The sequence below is a fragment of the Macaca fascicularis genome, chromosome 16, assembly GCF_037993035.2.
Source record: "Macaca fascicularis isolate 582-1 chromosome 16, T2T-MFA8v1.1".
Lineage (NCBI taxonomy): Eukaryota > Metazoa > Chordata > Mammalia > Primates > Cercopithecidae > Macaca > Macaca fascicularis.
Window position 1 is genome coordinate 83,648,800 of NC_088390.1, and position 15,441 is coordinate 83,664,240.

The following is a 15,441-nucleotide window of genomic DNA, read 5'->3' on the forward strand; positions in this document are numbered from 1 at the left end:
GCTTGTCTTGAAGAAAAGTAACACTGGTTATTTACTTAGGAACTCAGGTGTTCTTCTTCTATCCAAATCACGGGGCTGCTGTGACCTGTGGTACAGGTGCCATCGGGGATGTGCCCTGCAGTAGCTCATGTCTGGTCCGGTGTGCCTGCTGGCTATGCCGAGGGCGGCAGCTTCCATGTTCGTGGTCGCTTCTGTTCCCCACGAGAGAATCTGAGGTTGTTCCAAGTAAAGCTCTGTCCCCTGCGGTGTGCTGTCTGTGACCTGTCCTGCCGTCAGATAGAAGCAACCAGACTATTTCCCACTCCGACCTTGCCTTTGGGCTTAAGAAACTGTCACCAGGACAGGACCCAGTTTTGACAGTGACAAATCATCATGAACCCTCACCGAGTCTCTGCACTGGCCCCAGCCACTTTACGTCTGATTAGAGACACGAGGGAGAGGAAAACCTGCTGCCTGCCCTCTCTGACCTGAGAACCAGTGAGGGCAAGAGGCCTGGTGCAACTCCTGATGGAGAGAACAGGGGCTTCGGAGAGAAGGGAGACCCTTCCGGCTCCATCTGCAGAGCCATCTCATGTCTGCTGAGTGCATGTTTAGTCCCAAGTTGAAAGTGAAGTCCTTGTCTGGCTGCCAAGCCCTGCGCTTTCCACTTTGCCAGGCCAGTGTATTAGTCTGCTCTCGCACTGCTATAAAGAAATACCTGAGCCTGGGTAATTTATAAAGAAAACGGATTTCATTGGCTCACGGTTCTGCAGGCTACTGGAAGCATGGCGGCATCTGTTTCCAGGGAGGCCTCAGGGAGCTTTCACTCATGGTGGAAGACAGAGCAGGAGCAAGAGAGAGCCAGAGGGAGGTTGCCACACACTTTTTTTTTTTCCTTCTTTTTTTTTGGAGATGGAGTCTTGCTCTGTCGCCCAGGCTGGAGTGCAGTGGTGCAATCTCGGCTCACTGCAACCTCCGCCTCCTGGGTTTAAGCAATTCTCCTGCCTCAGCCTCCCGAGTAGCTGCGACTACAGGCAGGTGCTACCACCCCCAGCTAATTTTTTGTATTATTAGTAGAGATGGGATTTCACCATATTAGCCATGATGGTCTCGATCTCGTGACCTCATGATCTGCCCACCTTGGCCTCCCAAAGTGCTGGGATTACAGGTGTGAGCCACCGCACCCGGCCCGCCACACACTTTTTAACAACCAGATCTCTTGGTAACTCACTATGCAGTACCAAGGGGGAATGGTGTATTAGTCCATCCTCGTTCTGCTAAGGACATACCCAAGACTGGGTAACTTATAAACAGAAAAGGTTTAATTGAGTCACAGTTCAGCATGGCTGGGGAGGCCTCAGGAAACTTACAACCATGGCGGAAGGGGAAGCAAACACAGGCCCTCCACATGGCAGCAGGAAGAAATACAGCGTGAGGGCGGGGAAAGCCCCTTGTAAAACCATCAGATCTCATGAGAACTAACTCAATATCATGAGAACAGCATGGAGGAACTGCCCGCATGATCCCGTTGCCTCCCACTGGGTCCCACTCACCACGGGGACTATGGGGATTACGAGATTTGGGTGGGGACACAGCCAAACCATATTAGATGGCACTGAGCCATTCACGGGAATACCACCTGCAGAATCCAGTCACCTCCTGCCAGGCCCTGCCTTCAACACTGGGGATTACAATTCAAAATGAGATTTGGGTGGGGACATGGATCCAAACCATATCAGCCCGTGTACACCCAAGAGTGAAGTCAAGCAGCAGCCCCCTAAGGTGGAGCCCTCTGGAGGTGGCCCTGGCTCTGCCAAGAGCCACTCCTCCCCGGCACTATCCTGTGTCTCTTGTAACCTGGCTGAAGCTCTCAGAGCTTGGGGCAGTGACAGCCTTTGCCCTTTTAGCTCTGCCCTTGGAGTCAGAGCCACGGGGGGGAGATCCTCCAGCCCTCATGTCCACTGGAGTCTTACCTGGGTCCTTTTTTTGTGTGTGGAGTTTTTGTTTGTTTGTTTTTTATTGATACGGAGTTTCACTCTTGTCACCCAGGCTGGAGTGAAATGGCGTGATCTTGTCTCACTGCAACCTCTGCCTTCCGGGTTCAAGTGATTCTCCTGCCTCAGCCTCTTGAGTAGCTGGGATTACAGTCACCTGCCACCACTCCCAGCTAATTTTTTATAGTTTTAGTACAGACGGGGTTTCACCATGTTGGCCAGGCTGGTCTCAAACTCCCGACCTCAGGTGATCCATCCACCTCGGCCTCCCAAAGTCCTGGGATTACAGGCTTGAGCCACTGCGCCCAGCCTTACCTGGGTACTTTTATGTGTCAACTTGACTGGGCCACGGGGTTCCCAGATGTGTGTTCAGACATTATTCTGGGTGTTTGTGGGCGAGTTTGACATTTAAACCAGTGGAGTAGAGTAGAGTACCAGGGAGAAGAGTTGACTGTGTTCCCTAGTGTGAGAACAGAAAGGCTCACCCTCCCCAGAGGAAGAGAATTCTCCGGCCTGCCTATCTTCAGGCTGGGACAGGGGCTTTTTCCTGCCTTTGAACTTGAACGCTGGCTCTTCTTGGGTCTCAAGCCTCAGACGAACCATGTGGTCCACCCTCCTGGGCCTCCCAGCTTGCTGACTGCGGCAGATCTTGGGACTTAACCTCTGAAATCACATGAGCCAAATCCTTATCATCTGTGTGTATGTGGTTCTCTGTCTCTCTCTACACATATGTACATACATCCTGTTGTTCTGTTTCTATAGGAAGTGTGCTCCAAAATCCTGGCACTGCAAAACCTTTGACTTCTACAAAAAATGGGTTAATCTGGAATCATCTCTCCTTGGTTCGTGTGTGTGCATGTGTGTGTGCATGTGTGTGTGTGTGCGTGTGTGCATGCGTGTGTGTGTGTGTGTATGGGGTTTTTCTCCCCATCAATAGGCTTATCCCAACCAGTTGTGGTGGCTCACTCCTGTAATCCTAGCACTGTGGGAGGCTGAGGCAGGCAGATCGCTTGAGCCCAGGAGTTTGTGACCAGCCTGGCCAATATGGTGAGACCCCATCTCTACTAAAAACACGAAAATTATCTGGGTGTGGTAACGGGTGCCTGTAATACCAGCTACTCGGGAGGCTGAGGCACAAGAATCACTTGAATCTGGGAGGCAGAGGTTGTAGTGAGCCGAGATCACACCACTGCACTTGAGCCTGGGGGACAGAGCGAGGCTCTGTCTCAAAAAAAAAGAAAAAGAAAAAGAAAATTACAACATTTTTCTGGACCCCTAAAGGATCATGGGCCCAGTGGAGAAGGTGGCCCTCCTCCCTTCCTCAGAGCCCCCAGCCCTGCTCTGTGGAGCTGGAGGGAAGAGGACCTGCCCAGTGTCACGGTCAGTGGCCGAGCTGGACAACAGACAGGTAGTCCCTGAGTCCTGCCCCAGCCAGCCCTGCCCTCTGCGCTCCCAGAACCTAGAATCTGGGGAAAGATTGAACAAGCTCTTCCTTGAAGGGAGGGCACTGCCTCCGCTCGCCCCCTGCCGTGGGCGTCGGTGTGGGGCTGTGCTGGGTCTGTGCTCACCCTCTGCGTCCCCGATGGGGCAGCATCTGGCAGCTGTGGCGTTCCTGGGAGAGTCTGCCCGGATTGCCACTGTGAGCTGTGCCAGGGAGGCTCTGGAGGAGAGGAGGAGAGGTGAGCCGGCTGTTGGGCATGGGCCGGGCTGGTCATGGGGCTCAGCTTCCTGGAGGGCTGCCGCTTTCTTAGGCCTGGCACCCGCCCCTCCGGCCGCATGCTGTCTGTTTCCCTGCGGGAGGTGCCAGCCCTAGCTCTGGCGGCATCAGAGGAGCACATGGACCAAATGCTTCCAGAAGGCTCCGCGGCTGGTCGGGAGACGCCTCTGGAGACCTTCAGTGAGTCGTGGCCTGTTCCTCGCTTCTCTCCGCACCGTTCGATGAGCCTCCTGTGGCATAGCTGGAAGGGCTGGGTGCTGAGGGTGTAGGCATCAGGACAGCTCTGCCTGGGCTGCCCACATTCTCTGCCCTGGGGAGACAGGGGCGGCTAGCGAAGCCCTCGTGTGATGTCTCAGTGAGGTGCCCAGTGATGGGCTGGGGCCACCCCTGTCCTGAGCCTCCCCATGGCCCTCCAGGTCTTCCCTCCCTCCCACCTGCTCCTTTCTCCTTCGTTTTCCGTTTCTGCCCAGGTTGACTCATGACATACCTGAGAGCCTCCTGGCTTCAGCCTTCCTGCCGTCCCCAGAGTAAGGAGAGCTCGGGGGCACACAGTGCTGGAAGAGGCTGGACGGGAAGGCCAGAGGTCATGATGGATGGCGGCCACCCTCCCTGCTGCCCCGTCTCACCCAGCTCCCGGAGTCGCTCATTCGGGATCACTCTGGGTCCTCAGCTGCTCCATCTGATCTCAGCCTCAAAGGTGCAGCCGGTGCGGTTAGACATGTGTTCTCCGAAAGAGTAGGGAGTGATGCATTCATTTATCCTTTGTTGACTCTGAAAGTCTAAAGCTCCCAGGGAATCTGGACTAATCTCTCTCCTAGAAGCAGCTGGTTATTTGTAAAAGGATCTGAGCTTGCTGAGTGTCACCTGGCCGTGGGAGCTCCATGCAGGTCCCTGGCTGACCATGCCGCTCTCCTCCCCACCCCTCCCCTCCCCACCCAGGCCGCCAGCGCTGTGCTCCTGCTGTTTCTTCTGCCTGGGACGCTCCCGCCCCTCGAGAAGGAGAACTCAGGAAGCTCTTCTCTGAAGACATTTGTGGGGGCTTGGCCAGCCTCCCTTTGTGTCCCCCTTGTCCCCTGCACAGACTTTTGTGCAACGCTGTGATGATTTGTTTTATTTTTTATCTTTTGTAGTGAAAGGGTCTCACCATGTTGCCCAGGCTGGTCTCAAATTCCTAGGCTCAAGTGATCCTCCCGCCTTGGCCTCCCAAAAGGCACAGTGCCCGGTCCTGTGATGTTCACGGAACTGACTTGTCCCAGGTCTGTCTCCTTCTCCTTCCTACCTCTGTGTGACTGGGTCCTCAAGGTGCGCTGGACACAGAGCAGGTGCTGGTGCATTGGAGGGTGGAGGTCAGAAGGGCCTCCCTTCCCCAGTGAGAAGGACAGGTCCTGCCACAGCAGGGGTGGGCGCCTGGGATGTGGAAGGAAGCTGAACTGCTTCTAGTCCAGGCTTCTCAGTCTGCATTCACAGGCCAGAGTATTTCTTTTCTTTTCTTTTTTTTTTTTTTTTTTTTTTTGGACAGCGTCTCTACCTGTCTCGCCCAGGCTGGAGTGCAATGGTGCGATCTTGGCTCATTGCAGCCTCTGCCTCCTGGGTTCAAGCAATTCTCCTATCTCCTTCCTGAGTACCTGGGACTGCAGGCATGTGCCACCACGCCTGGCTAATTTTGTATTTTTAGTAGAGACGGGGTTTCACCATGTTGGCCAGGCTGGTCTCGAACTCCTGACCTCAGGTGATCCACTCGCCTTGGCCTCCCAAAGTGCTGGGATTACAGGCGTGAACCACCGCGCCCGGCCCTCCCGCAGTTCTGATTGAACAACCCAACCCAGGAGTGCCCGGAGCCCTCCCTCTGGCCATATGCTGAGCTCAGTGCCTCACCCCCACCATTTTAGTCCCCACCCATCCCTGCAGAGTCAGTCCTACTGTTCCCACTGCACAGATGGGAAAACTGAGGCTTGGAGGGGTTGGGGAAATTTACCCACAGTTTCAGCCAACAAAATGGAGAACAGGATCCAGTCTGGCCCCACGCCCTGCTCTGCTGACCTCTATTTTATCTTCCCACCCGGGGCCCAGAGGTTGGGGTGCTCCTCAGGGCCCGCCACAGAGCCCGACCGGAGGACGGGGAACGTGCCCACAGCTGGGACAGGGAACCAGCAGCAGCCTTCCTGGCAGGCCCATCCCAGCCAGGCGAGGCCCTGGCTCCTCTCAGCTTCTCCCACTGCAGGTACGGGGACATGACAGCAAATAGACCGTCCAATTTCCCTGCCCTCATGGAGTAAGATGGAGAGGAACGTTCTGGAGCAGATAGTGACAGCTGCTCCTGGGAGACACAGTAGGGAAGCGCTGAGACGTGCAGGGGAGTCGGGGAATTGGCGTCAGCCTCTCCCCTGCATGCCCCTGCCCGCCCCAAAGCCCTCAGTGTCTCAATGCTAGTCTGGACTTTCCCTCCCTTCCTGGGACTCAGGGAGGGATTCTTTCATGCTGGCCAGAGCGGAAACAGCAGATGCTGCCCGTGCCGGCCTATGGAGACGGCACCCCGCCTCTGGAAGGCTCGGTGGTGCTGTGGCCAGCCGGTGTTCACCAGGCCTCTGCCAGGTGAGATGGGCCTTCATGGTGGTCTGGCTTCACCAGGTACAGGTGGGGCCCCTGAGGATGCATCCCTCCCCCAGCAGGCAGTGGATTGGAAAGGAGCCCTAGGACCACAAGGGACCCCAACTCGGGGGACTTCAGAGGTGCCTGCCTGGGAGGGGGCAGGTGCAAGAAAGGTAATTCCAGGACCCCGAGGGAGGAGACAGCCCCGGACTCTGAGGCACATAGCCAGAAGGCTGGGAGCTCTGTGAAGGCGAGCACAGGGAACCCAGAAGAGAGCGGCAGGCAGGGGCCATGCGTGGGGGTCTTGGGGCCAACCACCAGGTGAAGGCTTGATGGAAGGAGGGAGGGAGCCACCGACGGTCCTTGAGGGTCCTTGGATGCCTGTTTATGGAGGAGTAGCCTGACACTGAGAAGTCAGGGGGCATCCAGGTCCCAGGTCTGGGTGAGCCAGGTGATCTGGTTTGGCTCTGTGTCCCCACCCAAATCTCATCTTGAATTGTAATCCCCACGTGTGGAGGGAGGGAGGTGATTGGATCATGGAGGCAGCTTCCCCAGTGCTGTTCTCGTGATAGTGAGTGAGTTCTCACAAGGTCTGATGGTTTTATAAGGGGCTCTTCTCCCTTCCTTTTCCTTCTCTCTCTCCTGCTGCCTTGCGAAGAAGGTGCCTGCTTCCCCTTCTGCCATGAGTGTAAGTTTCCTGAGGTCTCCCCAGCCACATAGAACCGTGAGTCAGTTAAACCTCCCTTGTTGATAAATTACCTAGTCTCGGGTAGTATCTTTATAGCAGTGTGGAAATGGGCTAATACAGCCAGTGACCTGGGAATGGAGAGGAAATGCTTCTGGGAATGTCACTCATCTGAAACCCGCCTGTAGGGGGGTGGATGATGAGCCACTCTGGTGAACCGATTTCCTGATCCTCAGGGATTCCTGCAGCAGTGGCCCAGGTTCCTGCTCTAGGACATGGGGGTGCATGGACCGCTTGTCTGGTTCCAAAGCTGGTTCCAGCCTTTGGGGCGCTGCTGAGATTTGCTGGGGCCACAGGAAGAGGAGCTGTTGGCTTCTTGCTTGAGACATTTTCAAGAACATTTTCAGGGTGTAGATGAATGAAGGACCCACATGCTACTGTGCTCCTGGTTTAGGAATTACTGATCTTTGCTGACTCTGGAGAGTTCAGTGGATGGAAGGGGTGGAAGGCCCTTTGCTTTTGAAAGCAAAATAGAGAACATCTGAGCTCTGCAAGAAGAGCAAGGACAGGGACATACTGTAATTCTGTGCACGGCACCCTCTTGATACTCTCCACTCCTGTGGAATTTGGTTTTGCTACCACAGAACTAAGCTAATTAGGACTTAGCTGAGGAGATGCGCCGCGTTTCCCTGTGCTCAGTTGGTGACGGTGTTGTGCACCTTCTCTTGCCACAAGACCCAGAGTCAGTGAAGATGGGGACAGAAAGGCACGTTCACCAAATAATTCATGCCCACCCCATAACCAGCCCCCTACAGACAGGCGGCACTGCACAGTTGGCCCAGGCCCCCACGAGGGGAAGGAACATGGGCCACTCCTGGGCAGAGGCATTGAGGAACAGGTGAGCGATGCCTGGCATTCCTTCTGTGTCTTGATGATCGCTGGAGGCCACGTGTTGAGTTTGTTGAAGCACGAGATTGTGGCAGCCTGGAGGGGTGAGTCACCACGTGGAGCCGCTGCTGCTCTGGGGAGGGGCCTGGCTCGCTCGGGACTTAGCGTCAGCGAGAAGTAAATCTGTAGCACATCACGTCTTGGAGACATCAGGCCTTATTTGTCACCACTGCAAAAATGAGTTCATTCTGACAAATACAGGGATGAGGTCAGCAAAAATGAGTTCATTCTGACAAATACAGGAATGAGGTCAGAGGGACGTGGCGGGTGTAGGGGGCCGGTCAGGTCCTGCAAGGCCTTATGGGTCTTGGTAAGGACACCAGCTTTTTGGCTTGAGTTCTGAGTGAGGTGGGAAACAGCTGCCTTTTGTCATTTGACTTTGACTTCATCCCCTCACCCCCACCCCCTGCAGTGAAAGTTGTAATTTTTATGAGGTCAAATGTATTCTCTTACTCAGTAGCCTCTGGGTTTTGTATCAGCTTGGAGAGGACTTTTGCATGTTTAATTTTCCTACCTTTTCTTCTGGTACTTTCATGACTTTTTAAAATTTTATTTTTATTTTTTTTGGAGGCAGAGTCTCACTCCATTCTGGAGTGCAGTGGTGTGATCTCGGCTCACTGCAACCTTCCCCTCCTAGTTCAAGCGATTCTCCTGCCTCAGCCTCCCAAGTGCTGGGATTACAGGCACGTGCCATGATGCCCAGATAATTTTTGTATCTTTAGTAGAGATGGGGTTTCACCACGTTGGTCAGGCTGGTCTCGAACTCAAGTGATCCTCCCGCTTTGGCCTCCCAAAGTGCTGGGATTACAGGCGTGAGCCATCGCACCCGGCCTTCATGGCTTTATTTTTTTACATTGAAATCCCTGATGCATCTGGTGGGTTTTGTGTAAGGAGTGAGGTCGAGCTTTTAATGAGTCCCAAATGGTCCTCTAGATTCAGTGCCTGCATGACAAAGGTTATGGCCAGCTCTTTGAAACCCTCTGGAGAAACCCTTTAGGGAACTGGGTCTGGGGTGGGAAGGGCATCAGGGGTGGTGAGAGGAGCCCCAGCAGATCACCAGGGAGGGCCAGGGCCGGCTGGTGGCTGCCTGGGACAATTAGACAATTATAAGGAGTGTGGTGGTCGGGCGCGGTGGCTCATGCCTGTAATCCCAGCACTTTGGGAGGCCGAAGTGGGTGTATCACCTGAGGTTAGGAGTTTGAGGCCAGTCTGGCCAACATGGTGAAACCTCATCTCTACAAAAAATTAGCTGGGTGTGGTGATGGGCACCTGTAATCTCAGTTACTTGGGAGGCTGAGACAGGAGAATCACTTGAACCTGGGAGGCAGAGGTTTCAGTGAGCCGAGATCGCACCATAGGACTCAAACCTGGGCAACAAGCGAAACTCTGTCTCCAAAAGAAAAAAAAAAAGGAGTGTGGCAATATCCCAGGAATAAAGCACAGTGCTAACATCACATTGCACAGCCCCAGCGTGAAGGGGTTTCTGGCCACCACAGGGAGCAGAATGTCCTTTGGTGGACGTGACAATGGTCTTTTCTGAGGCGCCTTGTCTGCAGGCACAGCTGCTTGGGTGCCTGGGTAACACCTGTGTCAGCATTTAGTCCGTTGAAACATGCAGCTAAATAACCAACCGGCTGTCTTCTGAGAACAAGTGATTTATTTTTATTGCTTCATTTTTAAACACTTCAACATGCCTCCCAAGAAGCTGTGTGGTTTGGAAAAGCGTAAGAGAAAGCTGAAGAGAAAATGCAAGCTGGAGAAAAGTGGGGATGCTTTGCTGAGACATCCTTCCGGAAACCAGCTCGGCTCTGCCAGGCACGTGTTTTTGGCCACCGTCATTTCTGGGCCCCTAGAGGTGATGGACATTTCCTGTGCAGGGTCTGATTCCCACCACAGATTTGAAAGAGGCATGCGGATTTTTTTTTTTTTTGAGAAGGAGTCTCGCTGTGTCGCCCAGGCTGGAGTGCAGTGGCACGATGTCCACTCACTGCAAGCTCCGCCTCCCGGGTTCATGCCATTCTCCTGCCTCAGCCTCCCGTGTAGGTGGGACTACGGGCGCCCGCCACCGCGCCCAGCTAATTTTTTGTATTTTTAGTAGAGACGGGGTTTCACCGTGTTAGCCAGGATGGTCTCGATCTCCTGACCTCGTGATCTACCCGTGTCTGCCTCTCAAAGTGCTGGGATTACAGGCGTGAGTCACCGCTTCCAGCCCAGATTTTAATTTTAAAAAAACTAAATAGAACATGGTAGCCAGATATGGTGGCACAAGCCTGCAGTCTCAGGTACTTGTGAGGCTGAGCTGGGAGAATCGCTTGAGCCCAGGACGTGGAGGTTGCAGTGAGCCAAGATTGCAGTACTGCACTCCAGCCTAGGTGACAGAACAAGAGACCCTGTCTCAAAAAACAAACAAACATGCCGGGCGTGGTAGCTCACCTTGATGCCCCAGTGTGACATTTTGTCCCACTGAGTTCCCAGCGCTGGCTGTCATGTGCTCAGGGCTCAGCCAACTGCTCCTCATGCAATCTCCAGTGTTTGCAGAGCAGGAGGATGTTTCCAAGGTAATCCTACTGGAATATCACCAGAGTTCCCTGGAAGGCATCAGGGACAGTGGTGAGCTTGGCAGTGAGCCTTCTCCACCTCCCTAGTTCAAGTCCTGCCCATCGAGAGTTAGGGATGGTCTTGGTGCTATTGGGCTGTCCTGACCAGGTGGCAGCCAGCAATGGGCTGGGTTTGTTTATGGCACATTTATCAGCAGGCACTGCTGATGTGTTACACAGGGTCATTATCTGTGGGAGGAGCTGTCCTGTGCACTGTAGGATGTTTAGCAGCATCTCTGGCCTCTACCGACCAGATACCACTAGCACCCACCCATCAATGTCTCCAGACACTGTTGGTTTTTTTTTCTTCTTTTTTTGAGATGCAGTCTTGTTCTGTTACCCAGGCTGGAGTGCAGTGGTGCGATCTCAGCTCCTGGGTTGGGTTCAAGGGATTCTCCTGCCTCAGCCTCCTGAGTAGCTGGGATTACAGGTGCCCGCCATGACATCTGGCTAATTTTTGTATTTTTAGTAGAGACAGTTTTGCCGTGTTGGCTGGGCTGGTCTTGAACTCCTGACCTCAAGCGATCCGGCTGCCTTGGTCTCCCAAAGTACTGGGATTGCAGGCGTGAGCCATCGCGCCTGGCCAGACACTGTTTAATGTTCCCTGTGTGAGCAAAACTGCCCCTAGTTAGGAATCATTGATCTAATCTAGCACTTTTATAGCACTGAGAGGAAGAAACTGAGGCCCAGGGAGGTTAAGACACTTGCCCGAAGTCACACAGTGAGCCCTAGGGATGGAGCTGGGGCTGGGCCTCTAGAGCAGGCTCACAGATTGGGGCTCCATCTCTGGAAACGGGGCAGCAGGTGTGGTGTGCATGATTTTGATGAAATATGAGACTGGAATCCACCTAAGGTCGAATTCTCCCATAGACGACCTGAGGTCACAATGCTGAGACAGGACATTCATCTCCTTGGTCATACAAAGAGCCAAGCATGATTCCATTCCAGGCCCCCTCGGAAGCTTTTTCCAAGGGCTCGGCAGATGTTAGACACTCTCCCACCAGATCCTGTCCTTGTTGGCATGATCTGAGCGGCTTCTCCTAAGATGGAAGGCCCACGTCCCGATGGGGCAGCGAACATAGCCTTCCAGATCAGGAACTGGGACGCTGGGGACAGATGGCAAAGGGTTCACTTCTGAATAATGCCAGCGTCCATCCTATTTCTGTCGCTTAGCTTCATGGTGGTGTCTTCGTCATTATAAAAAAGCACTTCAGGCTGGGCACGGTGGCTCACGCCTGTAATCCCAGCACTTTGGGAGGCCAAGTGGGCGGATCACAATGTCAGGAGGTCGAGGCCAGCCTGGCCAATATGGTGAAACCCCATCTCTACTAAAAATACAAAAATTAGCCGGGCATGGTGGTGTGCGCCTGTAGTCCCAGCTACTCGGGAGGCTGAGGCAGTAGAATCAGTTGAACCTGGGAGGCTAAGGCTGCTGTGAGCTGAGATTGCGCCACTGCACTCCAGCCTGGGTGACAGAGCGATACTCCGTCTCAAAAAAAAAAAAAAAACACAAAAAAGCACTTCAACCACATGCAGATGCATACCATGTTGCTCTCGTGAGGCAGGCAGACCGCAGTCTGTTCAATAAACACCTTTCCAGTGCGTGAACTCATATTTTAAAATGTGTTCTGGGAAAAGGCTGTTGAAAGAACCCCCAGTAAGAATCCTTCTGTAATGCCAGACTTCTCTTGTGATCGCTTCCTGATTTTCTGTTTAATATGTGAAATTACACATGGTATGGAATTTTCTAAACGCACACATTTATTTAAGAGTTCTGAGGCCGGGCGCGGTGGCTCACGCCTGTAATCCCAGCACTTTGGGAGGCCAAGGCGGGCGGATCACGAGGTCAGGAGATCGAGACCATCCTGGCTAACACAGTGAAACCCCGACTCTACTAAAAATACAAAAAATTAGCCGGGCATGGTGGCGGGCGCCTGTAGTCCCAGCTACTCAGGAGGCTGAGGCAGGAGAAGGGCCTGAACCCAGGGGGCGGAGCTTGCAGTGAGCCGAGATCGCGCCACTGCACTCCAGCCTGGGCGACAGAGTGAGACTCCATCTCAAAAAAAAAAAAAGAGTTCTGGAGACGGGGGTGTGTGTGCACTGGGGGATCAGACATACCCTAAGAATTGAGTCTGTACTAGGACAGGATCCATGAATTCATGCAAGCATTCGATTTTAGAATCCTATAGTTAGTGACTCTGGCACAAAACATGGAGAGTGGAGAGCACTGAGCAGCGGAGGTTCTACTCCCAGGCTGGGCTCACCAGCCTCCCCGGCAGGCATGCAACAGAGCCCATGGGAGTTTCTTTTTTTTTTTTTTTTTTTTGAGCTGGAGCCTAGCTCTGTCGTCCAGCTCTGTCGTCCAGCCTGGAGTACAGTGGCGCGATCTCAGCTCACTGCAACCTCCGCCTCCTGAGTTAAAGCGGTTCTCCTGCCTCAGCCTCCCGATTCCAGCCTCCCTCAGCTGGAATTACAGCAATGTGGCACCACGCCTGGCTAATTTTTGTATTTTTGTAGAGACGGGGTTTCACCATGTTGGCCAGGCTGGTCTTGAACTCCTGACCTCAACTGATCCGCCCACCTCGGCCTCCCAAAGTGCTGGGATTATAGGCGTGAGCCATTGCGCCCGGTCGAAATGTCCTTTTTTTTTTTTTTTTTTTTGAGACGGAATCTCGCTTTGTCCTCCAGGCTCTATTTTTAGTAGAGACGGGGTTTCACCATGTTGGCCAGGCTGGTCTTGATCTCCTGACCTCGTGATCTAACCGCCTCAGCCTCCCAAAGTGCTGGGATTACAGGCGTGAGCCACCGCGCCCGGCCGGGAGTTTCTTAGCTTCCCCCAGCTCCTCCTAGAGTGCTGGGTCAGTGCCGAGTCCTGCCTCCTGACTAGGTTGCTGCGCTGGGCTGGACCGATACAGGGCAGCCCCGGTGTGGGCGTTTTTCCTGCTGGGAGTGGTTGCAGGGCAGTGTGGCTGCAGTCCGCAGCTCTGCCATCAGCCAGAGGCACGACCCTGGGGAAGCTCCAGACCTCTTTAAATCTCCAGAGGGTATTCTCCGGTGAAAGCCAGCGCACACACTCACACGCGCAGTGTGCCTCACTTCCGGCCTGGCACACACACGCGCAGTGTGCCTCACTTCCGGCCTGGCACACACACGCGCAGTGTGCCTCACTTCCGGCCTGGCACACACACGCCCAGTGTGCCTCACTTCCGGCCTGGCAATGGGTGTTCTGTGAACATCAGCTGCTGTGACAGGAGGAGGACGATGACGATTCAGGCCTGACGCTCGACGCCCTTCCGATCCCACGCTCAAGGTTCAGTCCCTTCCCAGAGGGGAACCACGGATCCGGATCTTCCGCAGGCTCAGCTGCAGCTGGGACCCCCGAGTCCCTCGCACAGCCGTCTGTGTGTGTGTGTGTGTGTGTGTGCTGGGCGCTGTCACAGGCTGTCTGCGGGGCTGTTCCTCTCGCTCTGGCTTTTCACAGCCAGCAGGAAGCCCGTTTGGTCTTAGAGGAATGAGGTGGGTGGAGGAGCAGAACATGAGATGAGGTTTTCGGCCTCGCTGGTTATCCTGGCGCCAGCCGGCCTGTCCCCCCGCCCCACCTGCCTGCTTTCTCTCTCCACATCCCACGCTGACCACCAGGACCTAGCAGGGCTGAGCACACAGGCCGACCTGCGGGAGCCTCGGGGGCTTCAGTCTTTGGCGTCCTCTCTCCTCACCTCTGTGCTCCCAGGAACTCAGCCCCGTGTCCGGCCACACCTTCCGCGTCCCTCTTTACTGAAGCTGCCGAGGGCAGGGGCCGTTCTTTACCATCGGCGGCTCTTCACCCTGGAGACGTGTTTAGTTGTCACAACTTGTGGGACTGTGTGTGCCTGTGTCTAAGGGTGTGTATGTGTGTCTAAATGCAGGGGAGTGTGGCTGTGTGTACGTGTATGTGCCTGTGTCTGTGTCTAGGTGTGTGTTTGTATATGGGAGAGTGTGTGTGCAAGTATGTGTTTGTGTGTCTGTGTCTGCATGTGTATATGGGGGAGTGTGTGCACGTGTGTGTCTGTGTGATGTGCCTGTGTCTGTGTCTAGGTGGGTGTGTGTGTGTGTATGTGGGGGAGTGTGTGTACACGTGTGTGTTTGTGTTTGTGTGTGTGTCTGTGTGTGCGTGTGTACATGGGGGAGTGTGTAAACGTGTGTGTCTGTGTGTATGTGTGAGTCTGCGTGTGTACACGGGGAGTGTGTGAACATGTGTGTGTGTGAGTCCACGTGTGTACATGGAGTGTGTGCACATGTGTGTGTCTGTGTGTGAGGGGGGGTGTTTCTAATGGCATCGTATGGGTGGGGGCCAGGAAGGCTCCTAAATACTCTATAATGCACAGCACAGGCCCTTGTGACAAAGAACGATTGGGCCCAAATCTCAATTGCACTGTGTTGAGAAACCTGGTTCACACCCACCGCAGGAGCTAGTGAGCTCTGTGTTCAGACGCGTGTTTGTGGTGGGCGTTGCCGGTGGCCACTGGAGGCTGAAGAGGCAGGGAAACAAGTCTCCCCTCGGATTTCGCAGAGAGAGCCAGCCCTGCTCAAACCAAGACTTCAGCCCAGTGAGACTGGTTTTGGACTTCTGGTCCCTAGAAATACAACAGATCACTGGTCTTGTATTAAGCCACTAAGTTTGTGGTAATTTGCTTCAGTAGCAATGAGAAACTAATGCACTCACTTGAGGAAAAAAGAAAAGGAGATGTCAGCGGGGCTGGGGATATTTATTATACGGTGATTGACGAGATCTTGGGGCCCAGGGGTGGGAATAAGTCAGGCTTCCAGAAGGACCTAGAATGGAGAGCCAGAAAGCTGCCTGCACTGCGGCTCCATTTCAAAGGCCTGCTCCCAAATGCATCTTGGCGTGGTTCTTCTCTCTCCTTGCAGCTGGGCCAACTTCTGCTGCTCCAG